The sequence below is a fragment of the Ictidomys tridecemlineatus genome, unplaced genomic scaffold (assembly GCF_052094955.1).
Source record: "Ictidomys tridecemlineatus isolate mIctTri1 unplaced genomic scaffold, mIctTri1.hap1 Scaffold_1224, whole genome shotgun sequence".
NCBI classification, from domain to species: domain Eukaryota; kingdom Metazoa; phylum Chordata; class Mammalia; order Rodentia; family Sciuridae; genus Ictidomys; species Ictidomys tridecemlineatus.
Window position 1 is genome coordinate 99,130 of NW_027521118.1, and position 21,783 is coordinate 120,912.

Below are 21,783 nucleotides of genomic sequence, written 5' to 3' on the forward strand. Positions count from 1 at the left end.
AAATAAATAAGATAAAGGTATTGTGTCCAGCTATGATTAAAAAATTTTTTAAAGAATTAAATTTCTGTGCATTGTAGTAGTACACACCTCTAATTCCAAAATAAAAAGGAGTGGGATGTAGCTCGATAATAGAGTGCTTGGCTAGCAAGTGGGAGGCACTGATTTTGATCCCCAGTACAACAAAATAAATTTTAAAAAAGTTTCAACTTCAAAAGTTCTAGGCACAAATTTATAACTTATTTACATTATATACTTATTTACATTATTGGATATCTAAGGAACCAAAATATTGTCTGGAGCTTCTCATGGTCCACAATTTGTACCTTTTATTCTTTTTTTCTTAATTTTTATTTTTAGATGGACAAAATATCTTGATTTTATTTATCTACTTTTATGTGGTGCTGAGGATTGAACCCAAGGCCTCACACGTGCTAGGCAAGCACTCTACCACTGAGCCACAACACTAGTCCTGTACTTGATACTCTTCAAGAGATAATGGAATTAGAGGCCTGTGCTCAGCTGTGATGAGCAGCTTCCCATCCTGACTCCTAACCAGAGCTCCTGCCCTGGAGAAGCCCAGGCTGTGATAAGAGGTGTTTGGGATACAGTGTGACACAACCATGTGGCCAGGGTATTGTGTCCAACTCCCGATCAAGGCCGTTTATCTGAAGAATATGACTCCATGTTAAGACATTCTGGAAGGATATTAATATGAAACTAATTAATAATCCATATTTAATTTTATTGTGTAAATGGAATGATTATTAGGATATTGTTATTTTAAACACTTTGGTGTTTTTCCATATCACAACTTTATTGCATTTAAGGATGTGATTTCTCCTTTCTCTCTCTCTCTCTCTCTCTCTCTCTCTCTCTCTCTCTCTCTCCACTAAGAAATGGAAAAAATATTCTGAGAAATTGGTATCCTTTGATTTGGTCCTGTACCCCCTCACCTTATGTTATCAAGTAATAAGATCCTGATAAGTGTCTCTTAGTTCTTGGAGATGCATTTCAGGGCTGTCTAGAATAGGTGGGGCTTTTTTTTTTTAATAAAAATTTATCTGACCCTAGTTAACAGAGTAAGGAAGATTTATTGAGGACTATTGTGATAGGTCAAAGTGATAAGACTGTTGCAGTATGGAAGATTTTTTTTGGTTTTGCTTTTGGTTTTGACATTGAGTGCAAGTATAGTCAAGGAACAGGCTGGTGGCAATGTGGATGGAAAATTACTACAACACATCAAGGGTAGGGGAGATTCTTACTAGAATTACTAAGCAGGATTCTTGCTGAAGGCAGGTTAGGGTGATGAGACATCAAGGGTGGGGAGAGTGAAGAATTTGATTAAATATTGAGAGTGATAAAAAGCCAGGGTAGGATGATTTTGTTTAAACTAGGCTATGGAAAGTGAGGCTTAGTTGAGAAAAGTGCTCATAGGGACATGGTTAAAGTTGACCAGAATGAGGAACTGTTCAATTCAAATGTATAGACAGCATTGAAATAGATCCCCTTTGAAATTAAGAGCAAGTCCTGGCCAAGCTCCTGCCAAGGAAGTGAAATTCGCATTCTCTGGCTACATAGCCAAGCTACATCTGTACATATATATCTCTTGTCTTTTATTTCTGTAAGTTGTAACCAGTTTCTTTAGGGTTTATAGAGAAACAATCTAGCTGCTTCTTCCCAGTTTGGTCAACAGGCATACAATTTGTATTTCCTTGCTTCCTTATTTCTTATGCATCGGGGCAGCTGAGTCTTGCCTGCAGGGTTGCTGGCCAGGCAGGTTATCTGGGCTGACTGTCAGTATCAGCATCAACACCTAAAATTAAAGCAGAATCTGGCTGGGCCCTATTGTCTGTAATCCTAGCTACTCTAGAGGCTAGACAGTGGGATCGGGAACTTCAAGGCCATCCTGGGCAACTTGGCAAGACCCTGGCTTGATATAGGAAAAGATGGGCAGGGTAGGTATAGCTCAGTGATAGAACATTTGCCTAGCATGCACAAGGCTCAGTGGAATCCCCAGTACCACACACACACACACACACACACACACACACACACACACACATATACCGAAACAATCTAAAAAACAGAATCTGGCTCACTTAGGGCATCAGTTTGAATTGAATTCTTGCCTGTCTTGGAGAATGGAAGGCAATAATCAAAATTTGTAAGTGCAACATACACTCCCTTTCCCAAAAGTTTTTAGCTGGTGTGTCACCAGCCACCCCCACACTTGGGTAGAACTCAGGGCATCGCCCATGCTAGGCAAGCACTCTACCACTGAGTTACACCCCCAGCCCTAGTTTTCGCCAGCATCAGGGGTCCACTGAACTGTCCTTGAGTCCCGGGGTCTCAGAAGCTCCTCTACCTTGTTGAACTCCTTGTGAGTCTCCTGTTGGTTCTGTACCATCAAGAAGCTCCAGGCCCCATGTCCATAATCTGCCACACCTATTTATCCCCCTGACCTAGGACTACTCACATGTACATTACTCTCCTAAACTTCTCAACTTCTTATTTAATGGGCTTGACTTTCCCCCTGAGTACACGGATTTCTGAAGACATAATAGGCAGTTCTGAAAGGCTGAATAAACAAGAAACTAATCAGAAATCTAACTAAGGAAACCCTGGAAAGGAAGTTTCCATAGCTATTTCTACCTCTACCCTGCTGACTTTGGCATCTCTGGCTGTGCTATCCCCCCTCCTCTCCAAAAAAGTACCTTTATATTCTCCAAAGAAGTAGCCTAAGAGATGAAATGGCTCTGGATTACTAAGAATCCTTTCTCCCTGGTTTGGGATCCCTGAATGTACCCTCTTCCTCTTCCCCAACACACATGCAGCTTGAGTAGAGGGCAGGAATTATCATGCTTAAGCAATCTCTGGAGTTTTGCACTTCCAAAGAGCTTTGAGCTCCTAGATTGTACACATGGGTTAGTGGAGCTCTTCCAGACCTCCTGGAGGGTACCTTAATATAATGATTTCTTCAGGCAGTTTTACCTTTAACAGATGGAAAAGTGACTCCCTTTGGAGCAGCATTTGAGGGAGTGGTGGAAAGGGATAAGTAATTGTTAGTGTGGAGATGATCATTTTGATATGAAGGCAGATACCAGTCTGCCTTCCTTCATCTTCAGTATTTAACATTATTGTAAATCCGGCCACTCCAGAGGCCGAGGAAAGAGGATTGCAAGCTCAAGGATGCAACCTATCCTTACACCTCAGGGTCTGAGCTGTCTTATTAGAAAGCCTGTGGGTGTTCTGGCTGTTCTGGGAACATCCCCTCTCACCTAGATTGTGACCTGTGCTTCAACTCCTTATGACCTGTGCTTCAACTTATTTGTGTAGAATACTATGCTGAGCACTCTCTTTAGGTCCTCCAAGTCTTGGTGCTAATTTAGATGCAGCCTCTCTTTCTTTTCTTTGTCTTTTGAAGGAGAATCAGAATTCTTTGGTTGCCCCCTCAGCCCCTCCCTACCTCTCCTGACTCTGATTGGTCTGTGGTTCTCTGAACTGTCCTGCTCTGCCCACTGTCTGTGTAAGGTATCTGCTTCTATTGCTCCTTGCTATTTCTACATTTTTCTGTGGGTGACCCTCAACTGACCTTAGGTCTGCAGCTTTAATCTCCCCCTTGTTTTCCCCTTGCTTTTTGGTATTGGGGATCAAATATGCCTTCTAATCCTAGGCAAGCACCCTACCACTGAGCTATGCCCCTAGCATCTTAGTAGATCTTCTTAATGTTTGTGCCTCTGTATCATTTAGAAAATAAAATAATTTTATTTTACTAAATTGTGAAAATAAAGGGTTTTTTTTTTTAAATTCAAGTGATGTCGAAAGATCTCATTAAGAAGTAGTCATGGAAATCAGAGTCTAATGTGACTCCAGTATAAATATTTTCATAATTAATTTGAGAATATCACCCTAGATTTGTTTAACATGCACATATAAAAAATAAATTTACCTGAATGAACTCAAATTTTGTTCCCTGGTATTTTAAAATTTTTATTCTTATTTATTTATTTATTGGCACCAGGAATTGAACCCAGGGACACTTAACCATTGAGCCATATCCCCAGTCCATTTTTTATTTTTTAATCAGAGTCAGTGTCTCACCAAGTTGCTAAGGGCCTCATAAATTGCTGAGACTGGCATTGAATTCTCAATCCTCCTGCCTCAGCTCCCCTAGTGGTGACTTCCAAACATGAGCCTCTACTCTTGGCTTGTGGGTGACCTTCTAAGAAGGGCTTTAAAGTCCATTGTGGGGAGAGATGCTGAATATAGCACAAGCTCCTGGCCTTTCATTTCCTTGTGAACACAAGGGTAGTGGTACCTGCATCACGCACTTCTTCAGTGGAGTGGAGGGATTATAATTTAAAATTTTTAGCATTAGATTGATCTCTTGGTGGGTACAAAGGGATGGAAACTATCCTTATGCCTCAGGGTCTGAGCTGTCTGTCTTATTAGAAAGCACGTGGGTGTTCTGGCTGTTCCAGGAACATGCCCTCTCTCCCCTGTGCTTCAACTCCTGTAGGACTGGGTGGCACCTTTGGAAATTTACATTATTTGCATAGAATACTATGCTTAGCATTCCCCTTAGTTCCTGAATATTTGCCATTCAATTTAGATGCAGCCTGCTCTTTCTTGCCAAAGGGTCTTGCAAAGTTGCTTAGGGGCTCACTATGTTCAATAGTTCTCCATTCATGGTCAGCAAAACCATTGCATTAAATATTCTATTGTGTATCTCTCAAAGCTAAGTCTTCTGGGCTGAGGATGTGGCTTAAGCGGTAGCGTGCTCACCTGGCAGGTGTGTGGCCCGGGTTGGATCCTCAGCAACACATACAAACGAAGATATTGTGTCCGCGGAGAACTAAAATAAATAAATAAATATTAAAAATTCTCTCTCTCTCCTCTCTCACTCTCTCTTTAAAAAAAAAAAAGCTAAGTCTTCATAAATACTCAAGACTATCAACAGTAATCATTATTATTGTCACACTGGTGGTGTTTGGATTTCCTTAGTTGTCTCAAAATGTGAAAAGTTTATTTGCTTCATGGTCTAAATAACTTCCCAAAGGCTGAGTGATATTTTGTTTGGATGCACTCTAATTTACTCCACCCTATGGAGGGAGTGGTGGCGCCAGAAGTGGACCATTAGTGTGCTGAAACTTATCTCTTAGGGGGAGGACCCTTCGACCTTGTGGGTGGAGTCCACACCCCAGGATCTGGTTGTGGCTGTGTAAAGGAGGTCCAAAGTGATTCTCTCTTTTGTGAGGATCCTGCAGGAAGGTGTCTTAAGCAATTTGGAAGCAGTCTTCAATCTCCAACTTCTACACCTACAAAACGGTAAGAAGTAAACGGTTGTTTGTAAGAAAGAGATGCAATGGGGTTCTGTTTTAGAAGCCTGAATAAGCCAATGCACAGATATTTCCTCATACTAGTCTGCCGTTGTTTGTTTAAACTATTTTTGCTAGTGGGGATTGAGCCTAGGACTACTTTATCGCTGAGCTACATCTCCAGTCCATTTTTGTAAAAATATATTTTTAGTTGTCAATGAACCTTATTTTAGTAATTTGTTTATATGTGGTGCTGAGAATTGAACTCCTTTTCTCACACATGGTAGGCCAGCGCTCTACCACTGAGGCAGAACACCAGCCCCTGTTTTTACTTTTTAAGGCAGTGTCTCCCTCAGTTGCTGAAGCTGGCCTCAAACTGGGATTCCTCCTTCCCCAGTTTACAGAGATGTTGGGATTAAAGGAGTGTACCTCTGTAACTGGCTGGGCTTTCATTCAGTTGTGTGTGTGCGCGTGCGGGTGTGTGTGTTTGATACTGTGGATTCAACCAAGGGGAGTTTCACCAGTAAGCCACAGCTATGTGGTTTTTTTGTTTGTTTGTTTGGTTGTTGTTGTTGTTGTTGTTTAGTAGGGATTGAATCCAGGGCGCTTAAGCACTGAGCCACATCCCCAGCCCTTTTAAAATATTTTATTTAGAAACAGGGTCTCACTGAGTTGCTTAGTGACTTGCTAGGTTGCTGAGGCTGGCTTTGAACTCAAAGTCCTCCTGCCTCCCCTCCTGAGCCACTGGGATTACATGTGTGCACCTTGCCTGGTTCAGCCATGACAATTTTTATTGCTTATTTTGGCAGAAGGTCTGAATTCCCAGGCTGCTCTCTTAACTTTATTCCTCCTGCCTTAGTTCCCTCTCAGTGACTGAGAGGGGATTACAGATGGTCACCTCTGTGCCTGGCTCTCACGTTTTTTAATGAAGACTTTTCCTTTAAAACATTTGTGATAATGGTAATCTTTTGTATAGTAAGCTTATTGGTGATTGGTGCTGGTGGTAATGTTTCCACAGGAGTGTCACTATTGTACATATATCTTTTGTTTGCTTGTTTGTTTGTTTGGGGGCCTATCCTGCTGTTTGTGAACTGCTTTATGGTTCTTTTATTATTACTTTTTTTTCTGGAACTGGAAATAGCACCCAGGGGTGGTCTTCCACTGAGTTTTATCCCTGGCCTTTTAAAATTTTTGTTTAGAGGTAGGATAGCCTGGAACTTTTCATTGTACTGCCTCACCTACAGAGAGGTTATTTCATATTTGTTGTTGTTTGTTTTCTTTTTCTGGAGGAGGGTCTTCCTATGTTGTGCAGGCCTGCCTTAAAGTTTGGGGCTCTAGTTGTCCTCCTGTCTCAGCTTTCTGAGCAGCTGGGACTACAGGCTGATACCTTCTGGGTCCAGGTTTAGGCGTTTGTCTTTTGTTTCCTTATGATTTTTATCCAAATAGAGGTTTGACTCCAGTTGGGTGAAGTGTTTCATCATTTAAAAGAAGATATCAGGAAAGTTTTGCAGTTTTATAACTGTAGAGCTTGCATGAGAGTTTATTCCTAGGTGTTATATTTTTAACAATTGCCGTTTTCTGTGCTAAGGTTCTAGGGTGGGTGAATGTTGAGCACGTGTGGAGTCCCTTGGTTTAATGTCTGGAGTTCACAGGCAGCACCACGCCACCCCCCCTCCATCTGCTCCTCTATTCCTAATGAATTTTCCCCCATTGTGTTCTTACTCTTGTTTATAAAAATATTTGTTTTCTAGCATTTTTATGACTTAATGAAAGATACATACATGCTGTATTTTTGGCATAACTAGGGATTAAATTGAGAGATGCACTCATGAGCCAGCTTTTTTTTTTTTTTTCTGTTGTGGATTTAGGGCTTGAACACCGATATTTTTCTGCTCCGGAGATACATCCCAAGCCATTTTTACTTTTTTTTTTTTAAGTTTTTTTTTCTTTAAGTTGTACTTGGACCCACTGCCTTTATTTTATTTTTATTATGATGCTGAGGGTGGAAAGGCGTCTCTCGCACGTGCTAGGCAGGCTACAACCCCAGCCCCCCTTTTTACTTTTTAAGACAATGTCTTCCTCAGTTGCTGAAGCTGGCCTCAAACTGGGAGTCCTCCTTCCTCAGTTTGCAGAGTTGTTGGGATTAAAGGAGTATACCTCTATAACTGGCTGGACATTAATTTTCTTGTGTGTGCACGCACGTGCGTGCATGTGTGTGAGTGTGTGTGTGTATGTTTGATAATGGTTATTCAACACAGGGGAGTTTTACCATTAAGCTACAGCTATGTGGGTGTTTTGTTTGTTTATTTATTGTTTTACTAGGGATTGAATCCAGGGCGCTTAAGCACTGAGCCACATCCCCAGCCCTTTTAAAATATTTTATTTAGAGACAGGGTCTCACTGAGTTGCTTAGTGACTTGCTAGGTTGCTGAGGCTGGCTTTGAACTCACAATCCTCCTGCCTCCCCTCCTGAGCCACTGGGATTACAAGTGTGCACCTTGCCTGGTTCAGCCTCGACAATTTTCATTGCTTATTTTAGCAAAAGGTCTGAATTCCCTGGCTGCTCTCTAATTTTCATTCCTCCTACCTCAGTGCCTTAGTTCCCTCTCAGCGACTGAGAGGGCATTACAGTTGGTCACCTCTGTGGCTGACTCTCATGTTTCTAATGAAGACTTTTCCTTTAAAGCGTTTCTGATAATCAATGTTAATCTTATAGTAAGCTGTATTGGTGATTGGTGCTGGTAGTAATGTTTCCACAGGAGTGTCACTATTGTACATATATCTTTTGTTTGCTGGTTTGTTTTTTGTTTTGGGGTCTATCCTGTTTTTTGTGAAATACTTTATGGTTTTTTTCTTATTTGTTTTTTCTGGAACTAGGAATTGGATCCAGGGGTGATCTATGACTGGGCTTTATCCCTGGCTCTTTGTATTTTTTATTTAGAAGCAGACTAGCCTGCAACTTTTCATCCTACTGCCTCACCTCTGGAGTAGAGTTATTTCATATTTGTTGCTGTTTGTTTTCTTTCTTTCTTTTCTTTTTTTTTTTTATAATAGGTTCTTCCTATGTTGTGCAGGCCTGCCTTAGAGTTCAGGGCTCAAGTTGTCCTCCTGTCTCAGCTTTCTGAGCAGCTGGGACTACAGGCTGGTACCTTCTGCATCCAGGTTTAGGCGTTTGTCTTTTGTTTCCTTATGATTTTTATCCAAATAGAGATTTGACTCCTTGGGTGAAGTTTTTCATCATTTCAGGAAAGTTTTGCAGTTTTATAACTGTAGAGCTTGCATGTGAGTTTATTCCTAGGTGTTATAGATTTTTAACAATTGCTGTTTTCTGTGCTGAGGGTCTAGGGTGAATGTTGAGCACGTGTGGAGGCCCGGGGTTTAATGTCTGGAGTTCACCTGCAGTGCCACGCCACCCCCCCACCCCTCACCCCCTTCCTCTATTCCTAACAACTTTTTCCAAATTGTTTTCTCACTGGTTATTCTTGTTTATAAAGATATTTGTTTTCTAGTATTTCTTAATTTAACAGATCATAATATTACATGCTCTATTTTTTGGCAGAAATGGGGATTAAATTCAGAGCTGCTCTCATCGGCCAACTTATTTTTTTCTGGTGGGAATTTTGAGGTTGAATCCAGAGATTCTCTGCTACTGTGCTAAACCCAAGCCCTTTTTACTTATTTTAAAAATAAAATGCCATGGCTTGCTTCAAATTTTGGTTCCTCGTTCCTTATTTTGCCGAGTTGCTGGGATTAAAGGAGTGTACCTCTTTAACCAGCTGGACATTCATTGTGTGTGTGCGTGTGTGTGTGTGTGTGTGTTTGATACTGGGGATTGAACCAGGGGAGTTTGACCACTGAGCCACATCATCAGCCAGTTTTTTATTTGTATTTAGAGACAGGGTCTCTCTGAGTTGCTTAAGGCTTCACTAAATTGCTGACGCTGATTTTGAATTTGTGCTCCTCCTGCCTCAGCCTCCCAAGCTCTGCTGGTTTACACTTGTGTGCCACTATGCCAGCCATCCCTGTTGTTTGTGAACTGCTTTATGACTCTTTTATTATTATTTTTTCTGGAACTAGGGATTGGACCCAGGAGTGATCTACCACTGAGCTTTATCCCTGGCCTTTTTTAGTTTTTATTTAGAAGCAGGCTAGCCTGCAACTTTTCATCCTTGGCCTCACCTCCAGAGTAGCGTTATTTCATATTTGTTGCTGTTGGTTTTCTTTCTTTTTTTTTCAGAGGGTCTTCCTATATTGTGCAGGCCTGCCTTAAAGTTTGGGGTGCAAGTTGTCTTCCTGTCTCAGCTTTCTGAGCAGCTGGGACTACAGGCTGGTACTTTCTGTGTCCAGGTTTAGGCTCTGTGTCAAGGTTTAGGCATTTGTCTTTTGTTTTCCTTATCATTTTCATCCAAATAGAGGTCTGCCTCCAGTTGGGTGAAGTTTTTCATCATTTCAAGAGTGTTTTGCAGTTTTATAACTGTAGAGCTTGCATGAGAGTTTATTCCTAGGTGTTATACATTTTTTTGAGAGAGAGAGAGAGAGAATTTTAATATTTATTTTTTAGTTTTCCGCAGACACAACATCTTTGTTTGTATGTGGTGCTGAGGATCGAACTGGGCCACACGCGTGCCAGGTAAGCGCGCTACCGCTTGAGCCACATCCCCAGCCCAAGATGTTATACACTTTTAACAATTGCTGATTTCTGTGCTGAGGGTGTAGGGTGAATGTTGCACATGCGTGCAGGCCCTGGGTTTACTGTCTAGAGTTCAAGTGCAGGTCGGCCCCAACCACCTCCTCGACTATTCCTAATGAGTTTTCCCGACTGTGTTCTAACTGGTTATTCTTGTTTGTAAAGATATTTGTTTTCTAGTATTCTTATAACTTAAACAATGTCTTTTAATTTTTTTAGATTATAGACAGACACAATACCTCTGTTTTTGTATATTTTTATGTGGTGCTGAAGATCAAACCCAGTGCCTCACATATGCTAGGCAAGCACTCTCCACTGAGCTACAACACCAGCCCACTTAAACAATTTAGTGAATAACAATATATGTACTCTGTTTTGGGCGGGACTGGGGGTTGAATTCAGAGCTGCACTCACGGGCCAACATCTTTTTTTTTTTCTTGTGGGGATTTAGGGGTTGAACCCAGATATTCTCTGTCACTGAGCTACATTCAAGTCCTTATTGGTTTCTATTTTTTTAAATATTTAGTTTTTAATTATAGGTGGACACAATAACTATTTTATTTTATGTGGTGCTGAGGATCAAACTCAGTCCCTCATGCATTCCAGGTGAGCGCTCTGCCTCTGAGCCCCAGCCCCAGCCCTTATTTGCTTTCTGGTTTAAGGCAGGGTCTCCCTCAGTTGCTGAGACTGGTTTCAAACTTTGATTCCTCCTTCCTCTATTTGCAAAGTTGCTAGAAATGTATGCACCTCATTAACAGTTTGGACATTCATTCTTGGGGTGTGTGTGTGTGCGCGCGTGTGCATGTGCATGTGCGCGCTTTCGTGTGTGTGTGTGTGTGTGTGTGTGTGTGTGTGTGTTTGATAGTGGGGATAGAACCCAGCGGAGTTTTACCACTGAGCTACAGCCATTGAGGTTTTTTATTTTGTTTTGTACAAGGGATTGAACCCCGGGGGCGCTTAAGCACTGAATCACATCCCCAGCCCTTTTAAAATATTTTTTTACAGATAGTCACATTGATCTGCTTACTGACTCATTAAATTGGTGAAACTGGCTTTGAACTGTCAATCCTCCTGCCTCAGCTTCTGGAGCCACTGAAACTGTAGGTTTCCACTACCTCACTTGACTTGGCCATGGCAGATCTTATTGCTTATTCTGCACAAGGCCTAAGTTGCCCAGGCTGTTCACTAACTTTTGTCTTTCTTCCTTATTCCTCCAGTGACTTAGAGGGAATTATAGATGGTTACCACTCTGCCTTGCTTTCATTTTTTTTTGTTTGCTTGTTTTTCAATTTTTTTGTTGTTTGTTTTTTAATTTTTTTTAGTTGTCAACGAATCTTTAAAAATTTATCTATTTATATGTGATACTGAGAATCCAATCCAGTGCCTCACACCTGCCAGGCAAGCTCACTACCACTGAGCCACAACTTCAGCCTTCTCTTGTTTTTTAATTAAGTCTTTTCAAGTGTTTATGATAATCAATGGTGATCTTATGTATAATAAGATGTATTGGTGATCCTTGCTGGTAGTAATGTTTTCACATGAGTGTTGCTATTGTATCTATACGTTTGTTTGTTTGTTTGCTTTTGGTACTAGGGATTGAACCCAGAGGCACTGCCTCACATCCCCAGCCAGTTTCTTGTATTTTATTTAGATACAGTGCCTTGGTGAGTTGCTTAGAGCCTCCCTAAGTTGCTGAGGCTGGGTTTGAACTTGCATTCCTCCTGCCTCAGCGTCCCAAGTTGCTGGGATTACAAGGGACCGCGTCGTCTCCATTTTTTTAATGACTTTATACCCTGCTATAGAACTTTGGTCTTTGCCTCTATTTTAAGTGTTTAGTAAGCAATTGAAGTTTTTATTTAAGCAAGGTATTAAAGCATTTGACAGAGACAGAGGTAATAGGATTATAAAGAGTGTGGAAATTTCATCATTAGCCCATTGTTAGAGTCTGTAAACAAGTCAAAATAACACCTGGCATTTTGCCAGGGGAATGTTAGTTTGTAAACAAGTCTGGATGGTGCCTGGCAAAATGCCAGAGGGAGTGGTTTGAGAATTAACAAAAGCTAGTCATTAAGTGTGGAGATTCCTTATTGGTTGACTGATGGATCTAGTTTATGCTAATTAAGATAAGCTGTGCAAAATGTATAAATACCTGTGTTGTCCTACAATAAACGGCTTCCACTTCTGCTGTATCAACGTACACAAGTTCTTCGTCACCCCCCGGTTTTTTTGCTGCTGCAGCCCATCTGTGGCAGCCCGTGAGTATGTAAATTTTTCCTGTGAGATGAGAGCCTTCACAACACTCAGTTGTTTGGGTTTTCATAAAAGGCAGTGTGTATTCTTGATGTCTTAAACCTGTAAAGAAACTTCTAAAGTCCTTACATAAGCCTTGTTCTGAGATTTAAACAGGTTCTAGTTGAACCATCTGTATGATCTGAAATTGTCTGTCTGTCTTTAATTTACTATGTGTAGACAGTAGAGATCTTCATACCTTAATTTCCTGGACTGGGAATATATGGGTGCTCTACCATGGAACTATAGCCCCAGTTATTTTAAATTTGATTTTGAGACAGGGTCTCACAAAGATTCCTACCTGGACTCAAACTTGTGATCCTCCTGCCTCAGACTCCCAAGTCACTGGGATTCTATGCATATACCTGGCTTCCAACCTATTGTTTTATGTATACCATGTATTTAAAATTTGGTAGTTTAGCTGGGTGTGGTGGTGCATGCCTATAATCTCAGCAGCTCAGGAGGCTGAAGCAGAAGGATCACAACTTCAAAGCTAGCCTCTGCAACTTAGCAAGGTCCTAAAAAACCCCATTTCTAAATAAAACACAAAGTAGGTCTGGGGATATGGCTCAGCGATTATTTACTCTGGGTTTAATTCCTGTTACCTAAATAAATAAGTAAATTAAAAATTTCTAGCTTGTTATGATAGAGAATAGTTTCCAAATTTCAAAATGAAAAGAATAAGAATAGTAATTTACTCATTTACCTTATATACTTACTGGTCAAAAAAAAAGCCCCAATTATGCCATCATCCTAAGGTACTGGGCAGTGCATACATCACAATTTATAGTGAGAACAGCTTTATGTACTCAACTAATTTAACAGAAGTGTTTGTGAGCATGACACAGAATTCTTATAGTTTGTGCCACTTTTAGAAATTCTTTCCAGGTCATCAAAGTTGAAAATACAGTTGAATTGTTGTGTAGGTTTACAGTGCTCAGAGGGGAGAGAATAGTGTGAAAAAACCTTATAGAATATACCAAGACAAAGTACTTTAACCACATAGTAATAGTTTCCAAAATTCTTAAAGCCCTCTTGTTCAATTAATATGGAAACAGGCCTTGTGAAAAGTCAAGTCTCATTGAAGCTGAGGTTTTCTTGTACAGGAGCAGTTCTTGGAGAAGCCAGCTTGACCATCTGGGTGGACAGTCACGATAACAGGTAAGGTCTCTAATTGCTAGTTGGTAGCAGGTGGTATTAGTTGGTGAGGTTTCTGAGATTAATTTGCAGCTGATGAGGACTTGTCACTGCTTGGCTCTAGGCTTTCAGAGAAGTGTCATGGGCTTTCACATGACAGTGTGGCTCTACCTTTACCTAAACTCTCAAGGTGTCTGTCAAATTCTTGAGTTAGGCTCCTTTCTGAAGCTCAGTAGTTGAGGTCAGTAGCTGACATGTGGGGAGTCTGATGGGACGAATGAGATCTGGCAACACATCATGCTCTAGCGAGGAGAGAACATGCTCCAAAAACATCAAACTTTAGAAGTATTTAGGATCATTTCATAGTCACATAACACACAGCCCAGCATCAAAACCAAGCCACCCTCTGCCCTGGTTCCACGTTCAAACCATGGACAGGTGGACATAAGGTTCCATTATTCCAAGCCTTTGTACATTCTAGAGTCTTACCCAGGGGCTGTAAGTGGTAAGTGGGTGGGGGAAAATGAGTTCTTAGAAAAAGAACCTGACTGGCCTGGTGGCCCATGCCTGTAATTCTAGTGACTGGGAAGGCTTAAGCGCAGGGCTGCAAGTTGGAAGCCAGCCTCAGCAATTTACAAAATGCTGTTTCAAAATAAAAATGGCCACAATTGTTGCTCCATGATAGAGTGACCCTGGGTTCTATCCCCAGCACTGCCCTCACCACCCACCTCCAACCAAACAAAAAGCCTGGTTGCTCTTGCCAGCAGGACTGTGGGGTCCAGAAGTAGACAAAGCATTCACACCAGGTCCCCACCGATCACAGCCACTCTTTACAAGGTTGGCCTCCTTCCCCACACCTCTTCAAAAATCTTTTCTAACAACTTTGTCTTACCCCCAAAATTTGTGATTTTGATTCATTATGACGTCTTGTTTCCAAAATTAATGGTTTTTTGACCCATGTAGGGCATGTGTTCACTCCAGTCACCACATGTACCCCTTACTGAAGTTTGGCTCTGCATATTTTTTATATTGTTTGTTCCTGAGGATTTAAACTTTTTATGTCTGTTGTGAAAGGGACACTTTTTTTTCCTCTTTGGTGGTGCTAGGAATTGAACCAAAGTCGGTGTGCATGCAAGGTAAGCACTCTATCAACTGAGCTATATTCCCCAGCCCTGAAAGGGACTTTTGTAGGAGGTTATTGCTGATTCAGTGATTTTTTTAAATGATTTTCATGAGAATAAGGAAGGTTGAATTTTCATTTTCATTTATTTTTCTTTCTTTCTCTCTTTCTTTCTTTCTTCTACTTTGTATAATTGGTGCAGGTATCATCAGGTAGTTGAAATGTTCTTCAGTACTCCTATCTGGTCCCTGAATGCTTGTGACCTTTAGCTCAGCCAGGAGGCTGGTTATAGAATTCAGTTGTACCTGTGTTAAACTCTTTTTGGTTTAACAAAAGGTCAAGTGGGTATTGACCTTACAAAATATGCTCTTGAGGCTGTGAGGTCAATATTAGATTCAGATTCCTAATGTTTACATTTGTGGTCTTGTCTCTAGCTGGCAGTGTGGTCTCTTTTAATTTCTTTCTTTCTTTTTTCTTTTTTCTTTTTTTAAGGTACTGAGGATTGAACCCAGTGGTGCTTAACTACCAAGTCACCTACCGAACACTTTTTAATATCTTACTTAGAGACCGGGGTCTCATTAAATTGCTTAGGGCTTCAATTAATTGCTGAGGCTGACATCAAACTCGCAATCCTCCTGCCTTACCTTCCTGAGCTGCTGGAATTACAGGTAGGAGTCACCACTCCCAGCCTGGGGCATTATTTTCAGGTTTTTGTGTCACTATTAGACTTGTTAAAACCTCTGCCATTGTTGTTGTTGCTGTTTGACCGATCCACCCAACCCAATCATGGCATTTTTCTCTGTACTTGAACTTTATTTCATTAGGAAAGGACTACCTGTGAGTCAAATTTGGCCTGCCACATGTTTATCTAAGTAAAGTTTTACTGGAACACAGTCATGGCTGCTTTCTTGGCAGAGGAGCACAGTTAAGTAGTGGTGCAGACTGGATGAGCCACAAGGCAGAATTATTTACTGGTTGGCCCTCCAAGGAGGCATTTTCTAGTCTGTGCATTCCTGTATCCTTCACCTCCCCTAGAGAAAGGCTTGTGGCCTGTGTTACTCAGGTTTTTGTCACTAACAAGAAAGTACATGACAAGAACAATTGGTTTGAGAGGTTCAGTCCATGATGGACTTACTCCATTGATCTGGGCCCCAAATGAGGCAGAATGTCACTGTGGAAGGGCATGATGGAGGAGTGCTGCCCCATTGTTGTTGGCCAGGAGACAGAGGGAAGAGGAAGAGGCCATAGGGAATATGGACCTATTCAGGACAGGTACCCAGTAACCCACTTCCTTTAATCATACCCCACCTGCTTATGATTACCACCCAGTTACTCTATTCAAAATAAATGAACTGATTTAATTCACAGCTCTAAGTCTAATCACTTTACCTTTGAATAGTTCTGCATTAACAGTTTTTCAGGACACTTCATGTCCAAATCATAACATGATCCTTTTCAATCTAGACTGTGGGGGGCCCTTGCTTCAATAGTTTCTTTACCAGGCAAAATGCTGCCCTTAACAGGGTATATGCTCTAGTGGGGGAGAGATTGGGAATAGGAAATAAATTAGTAGATGGTGCAGTAAGTTGCAAAGTTGTTGAGAGGAGGGTTGAGAGGAAGCAGTGGGATAGTACAGTGGACACTGAGGTTCTTCCCAGGCCTGGCATCCATGAGCTCTTCCATTTGTCCTTCAGCTTTGACCCTTCAAGTGAAACTGGACTTTTCACACCTCCTTCCTTCACCTCCCCATCTGCAGCCAGTGCCCTTGTATGTCTCTACAAACCGTGAGTACTCAGGTGAAGAACCTGCTGAACAAAGTCCTAGGGTGAGTGCAGCTGAAAATGCACACAGGGTGAGGAGCTTCTGGAAGAAGGAATTGGAAGGGAAGTGGTATTAGGTGGCCTGGCCCACACAGATGCAACCAGGTGGACCTTCTTTCTTGTGTCAGACCCCTTGGTGGGTCTCTTGGTGGTCTGTCTTGCTTTGGAGTTTGTACTTGACCTGTGGGCATTGACCACATGATATTGATATGGGAGTTAAAAGAATTTTTGTTATTTGTGTGTTTTCAAAAATGATAGAAATGGAAATTTAGTAGAAGTTATTTGTAAAGTCTGGCACAAGGTTAAGTATCAGCAACACTTGCCAAATGAATTAAAATAGTTGTATTCCATATAGTTATCAGTGCTCAGGAATTTTGGTTTTTATGGTTAACTGTTAGTAATAGTTGAGTGTTATCTTCTATAAGATGGAAGGGAATTATCAACTTTAATTTCCATTGACTATTAACTCCAAGAAAAATGAAGATAAGATATATTTAAGGAATACATTTGTAATTGGTTCATGTTTTTAGCCACTTGGTGGATGTTTCCTTACCTGGGGGCACATTTGTATTTTCAGTATAAATATTTCATAGAAAAATAAGCCAAGTGCCTTTATTTTAAAATTAATAATAATTTCAGTTATGTATTTAAAAATTAAAATACTTTAATATTGGTACTTGTCATCAAGTTCCTATAGGTTAAAGCCTCCAGGATATTAATTGTGAGGAACAGAGACTCAGGCAAGTGGTATATTTCTGGTGGTGTGACTAATAATTTTATTAAATCAATATTTGTGGTTATATGATTGAGATTTTATACATTTGATAAATACTTTTTAAGAATGACGTCAGGGCTGAGGTTGTGGCTCAGCAGCAGAGCGCTTGCCTAGTATGGGTGAGGCACTGGGTTTGATTCTCAGCATCACATATCAATAAATAAAATAAAGGTCCATTGACAACCAAAAAAATTTTTAAAAAGAATAACCTAACACGAAAAAAATATAAAGATGCTATGTTAGTTTTTCATGGCTGTGACCAAAATACTTGAATAAGAATAAATTTGAGAAAGGAGAGTTTATTTTGGTTCGTTGTTTCAGTGGTCTCAGTTCGTGGTCAGTTAGCACCATTGATCTGGCACCCAAATGAGGCAGAATATCATGGCAGAAGGGTATGGTAGAGAAGCTGCTCAGCTCTTGGCACTGGGGAAGCAGGGTTGAAGAGGAAGGGGCCAAGGACAAATACTGTCCTCAAGGGCAAACCAATAATGACCTACTTCCTCCATTCATGCCCCATATGCCTATACTCTTCACCACCTACCTGTGGTCTGTTCAAATTATTAAGCCATCTAATAGACGAACCCACTGGTAAAGTCAGAACCTCATGAACATTCACCTCTGGAAAATGGTGGCATTGCCTTAACTATGGGCTTTCCAGATTTAAAAAAAAAGTATCAGATTCTATTATTGGTTTTATTTTAGCATAATTTAGTTGTTTTTTTTAGAGAGAGAGAGAGAGGAGAGAGAGAATTTTTTAATATTTATTTTTTAGTTTTTGGCGGACATAACATGTACGTGGTGCTGAGGATTGAACCTGGGCTGCACGCATGCCAGGCGAGCGTGCTACTGCTTGAGCCACATCCCCAGCCCCCATAATTTAGTTGTTACAGCTGAGTTTCATGATGTAATTTGTTGCATGACTTTGTATTGTCCAAGTGTCTAGAGTATCAGAAGAGACCCAGACTCATAAAGGGCAGGACATGAGGGAGATTGTTATAGCAGGGCATTGATTTTATGAAGTTAACACAGGATTGACATGTTCTCCATAGAGCAATATATATCTGAGATGAGAAAGAGCAAGTTCAATTGAATTTGTTCTGGTTTGATGGCCCCATATTGTTGGTGAAATTAGCAGACTAAGGCTCTAAGTCTTGTTTGGTTCTTGCCATTCTGGTAATTAAAACCAGGGCCTGGTATAAGCTAGGCAAGCAATCACTGATTGACATTCCTAGCTTTAGGCAGCAGGCTGTATAATTTTAGGCAGCCTTTCTACCTTAGCCTCTTTTTGGAGCACAGTAGACAATTTTAATTTTAAGGCATCTAAGTAAGAGTAATTTATATAAAGGATTTTCCTAGAACAAAATGATGCTTGTTCACAGACATACACTTATGGTATTGCTCTATGATGGAATGTTTTCTGACAAATGCATCCTGAGGTGATTTTGTCCGTATACAAACATCAGTATATGTACCCACATAAAGTGTCATCACTAGGTGATCTAGTCTGATGGGACCTACTCATAAACTGATCTTCATTGACTCAAATGTTATGTCATATATGACTGTAACTGGAACCACAGAGGTAAAGTTTCTGTCAACAATTCAGCATTTTTTATGGGTTTGCATCATTCTCACACAAACAAACTGAGATTTGAGAAGACTCGCTCCTGGAAGTCTCCCATGTCAGACTTCCAGGAAGGGCCCATTTGACCCATTCCTAGCCAGTGTCTGATGTGTGAGAATCATGTGACTGAAACGAAGAGGAAGAAACCCTTTCCACATTGAGGGGCTGTACAGATGGCCAAGCTGGATGTCCCTGCTTCCGATGGTGAGTCTCCTTCCCTCATATAGTGGTGGGATGGGGTGGGGGTAGGGTGTTGACTAGGACTTTGGTTTTCCTGGGACTGGATAGTCATGGGACTGTAGGGTTCCTGTCACACCTGGGGCTGAACACTGGAACACAGCAGCAGAGCTGGAAACATCACAGGCAATCAGGTCTCTCAGCTCTACCATGCAAGTGTGAGAAATGGTTATGAGGAAAGGACACAGGAGCACAGTAGGCATGAGTGCAGGAAATCAGATGCAGTTGGACAGTGCAAGTGTGGACATTGGAAATGGGGATGTGGCTGGGCAGTGCAAGAGTTGTGGCCTTTTTCGGGGGAAGCTGCAGATAGATACTCCATAAGTGCCTCCTCGCCCCCCGCCCCCTGCCCCAGCTACTCTTCCTTTTGTGTTTACAGGCTCCTTACACTTGTTGCCTAGATTTCTTGCTTTGGACACTTGCTACATTTCTTTGACACTCCCTGCACCAGTCCTGTGCCATTATCCCATTCCCGCATGTTTACTTCCTGGTCTGAACAACTTGGCCTCACAAAATTACCATGTCATAGTGTAAAACTTCCATGGCGATAGACTCCCATCCTTGCCCTAGGTGACCTCAGTTTCCTTATCCTCCATCTGCCCTGTCCCTCTCCTGATTCCCCTTACCCAGGTCATTGGACTTGCTAACCAAACCTGGCACCTGGCAGTAGGCCTGGCCTTTGATCCTACCACTCCCTGCAAGATATCCTACATCTTTCCCCATACATGCATACCCTAGCATATCCTAACCCCACCCCTTGGCACTACAACCCTGGGCAGGGCTCCCCTCTTGAAACACAGGCTTACTTTCTCAAGTAGTGCCTCCATGTCCCCTGTCAGGTAGGCCACTTGCTTGGACTCCATCTGTTCCCAAGTTTCCCATGCACTGTGGTACCCTTGACTGCCAGACTCCTCCAATTAAATGCTTTCTCCTAGAGCAGACATTCCTCTGATTACTTTACTGGGGCTCAATTCTTCGTTCCTCTCCTCTCTCTTTTCTATGACCAGTTAGGCCCCTTCTTTTGCCCCTGCCCCTTACCAGGGCACTCTTCCAGGTCCCTGTCAGAAGATGTTCACCTGAGGTAGGGGACGAAACTTGACATCTAAGCTCAGAGGATTACTTTTGGGAATAATACCACTGCTCAACAAATGTTCCCTTTGCACAGTATGGGGTCTTGTTACTGATCCCCAGACCATGATAAATTCCAATAGACCTAAGCCTTGGACAGCGACCCTTGCACACATGCACCTCCCCTCTAAACCCTTGGTTCCTTGTAGCCTTGCACCAGGGCCCCGGACACTCCCCTCCCCTCCCCTCCCCTCCCCTGCTGGCCCCCAGCCTTTGCTCCTCGTTTGGGTCCTGGCTCTCCCTGCACCCCCTCTTGGACCTCCTGCATGCCCACACGGGGCCCTCCTTCCTTAGGCCCTCGTTTGCCAGGCCCCCTTGTCCCTTTCTGAGGATCTGCTCCCCTGGGGCAGCCCAGTGGAATTGGCCGGCCTGTGCGTCCTGCAGGCTCCCTACTGGAAAGAGAGCCCTGCCCCTGACCTGGACCCCTTGGCTGCCCGAACCCTGACACCTGGCAGTGGACGTGGGCCATGCGCCGTCCTTCCTACCCTCCCCACCCTCCCCTGCCCTCTGGCCTTGCATGCTTCCTTCTACCCCTACCCCTACCCAGCCTGTCCCTAAGCCTGACCCTTTCGCGCCCCAGTCCCCTGCGTCGCGTGGCCGTGGCGTCGTGTCTGAGCTGGGGGCCCCTTGCTTGGGCCCCGTACCGCGCTCCCTTGGGTGCCCCTTGCCCCGCCCCTTGCGCCACCCCTTCCTCGCCTTCCCCGCTCTCCCCTGGCGCGGGCCTCCTTCTCCTTTGGTGCGCGGGTCCTTCGGTGCGTGGCTTCGGTTCCTCATCCTTGGTCGGTCGGGTCGGTCCCCCTGCCTGGGCTCCTTGCTTGGGTCCTGGCTCTCACCCCTCTCCGTCCCCTCCGTGACCCCGCGCCGCGCTCCCGTCGCCATCCCCCAGGCCTGCGTCCTTTGCCAGGCCCCCTTGTCCCCGGCGCTGGCCCAGGATTCTCCTGGCGGCCACTGCGCCTTTCTGAAAACAGAGGCCTGCCCCTCGCCTGGGCGCCTTGCTCTCCCCGGGCCCTTGGTCCCGCATCCCGAACCCTCACACCTGGCAGTAGACCTGGGCCTCGAGCCTGCCTCCCCTTGCTGGCACCAGCCCCCCCCCCCACCCTTCCCTCCCCAGCCCTGTCCACTGTCCTGAGCCCCCCCCAGCCCTGCCCCGCCCCGCCCCCGCCCCGTCCAGTCCAGGCCATTCGCCCCTGGCTCTGCCTTCCCTGGCCTGGCTCCTGGCCTGAGGCTCTGCTGGCCCTTGTGGCTCAGTGCGCCCCTGGGCTTTGACGGTGGGCCCCTTGCCTGGGCCGCCTCCCTGCTCTCCTTGGCTTGCCCGCACTGCCCTGTACTAGTGCCGCCCGCCCCGCCCCTTCCCTGCTTTGCTCTTGCATGGGCTCTCCTCTAGGTGCCTAGCCTGGGCTCCTTGCTTGGGTCCTGGCCCCAAGTCGCGCTGCCCCCCCCTTGAGCGCCCAGCCCGTCCCCGCACTCTTCCCTCCCTTGGCCCCTGTTTGGTCCCTGTCCCTGCCCCGGCACCTTTGCCTGATCCCTTTCCCAGGATGCTCCCTTGGCCTCCCAGCCCTGCGGGCTCCCTAAGGGACAAGGCAGCCCTGCCACTCGCCTGGACCCTTTGCCCTCTCTCTGCCCGCCAGCTCCCCAAGCCTGGCCCCTG

General features: G+C 43.5%; 1 long non-coding RNA gene across 1 annotated transcript; it reads right to left on the reverse strand.

Annotated features, from left to right (window-relative positions):
* Window positions 1-4,995: 4,995 nt before the first annotated feature.
* On the reverse strand, window positions 4,996-10,565 carry LOC144372542 (uncharacterized). The gene is made up of 2 exons (XR_013432521.1): window positions 9,498-10,565; window positions 4,996-5,318 (listed from the first exon to the last, which is right to left on the reverse strand). It is a non-coding gene; the product is annotated as an uncharacterized LOC144372542 (long non-coding RNA).
* Window positions 10,566-21,783: the final 11,218 nt, after the last annotated feature.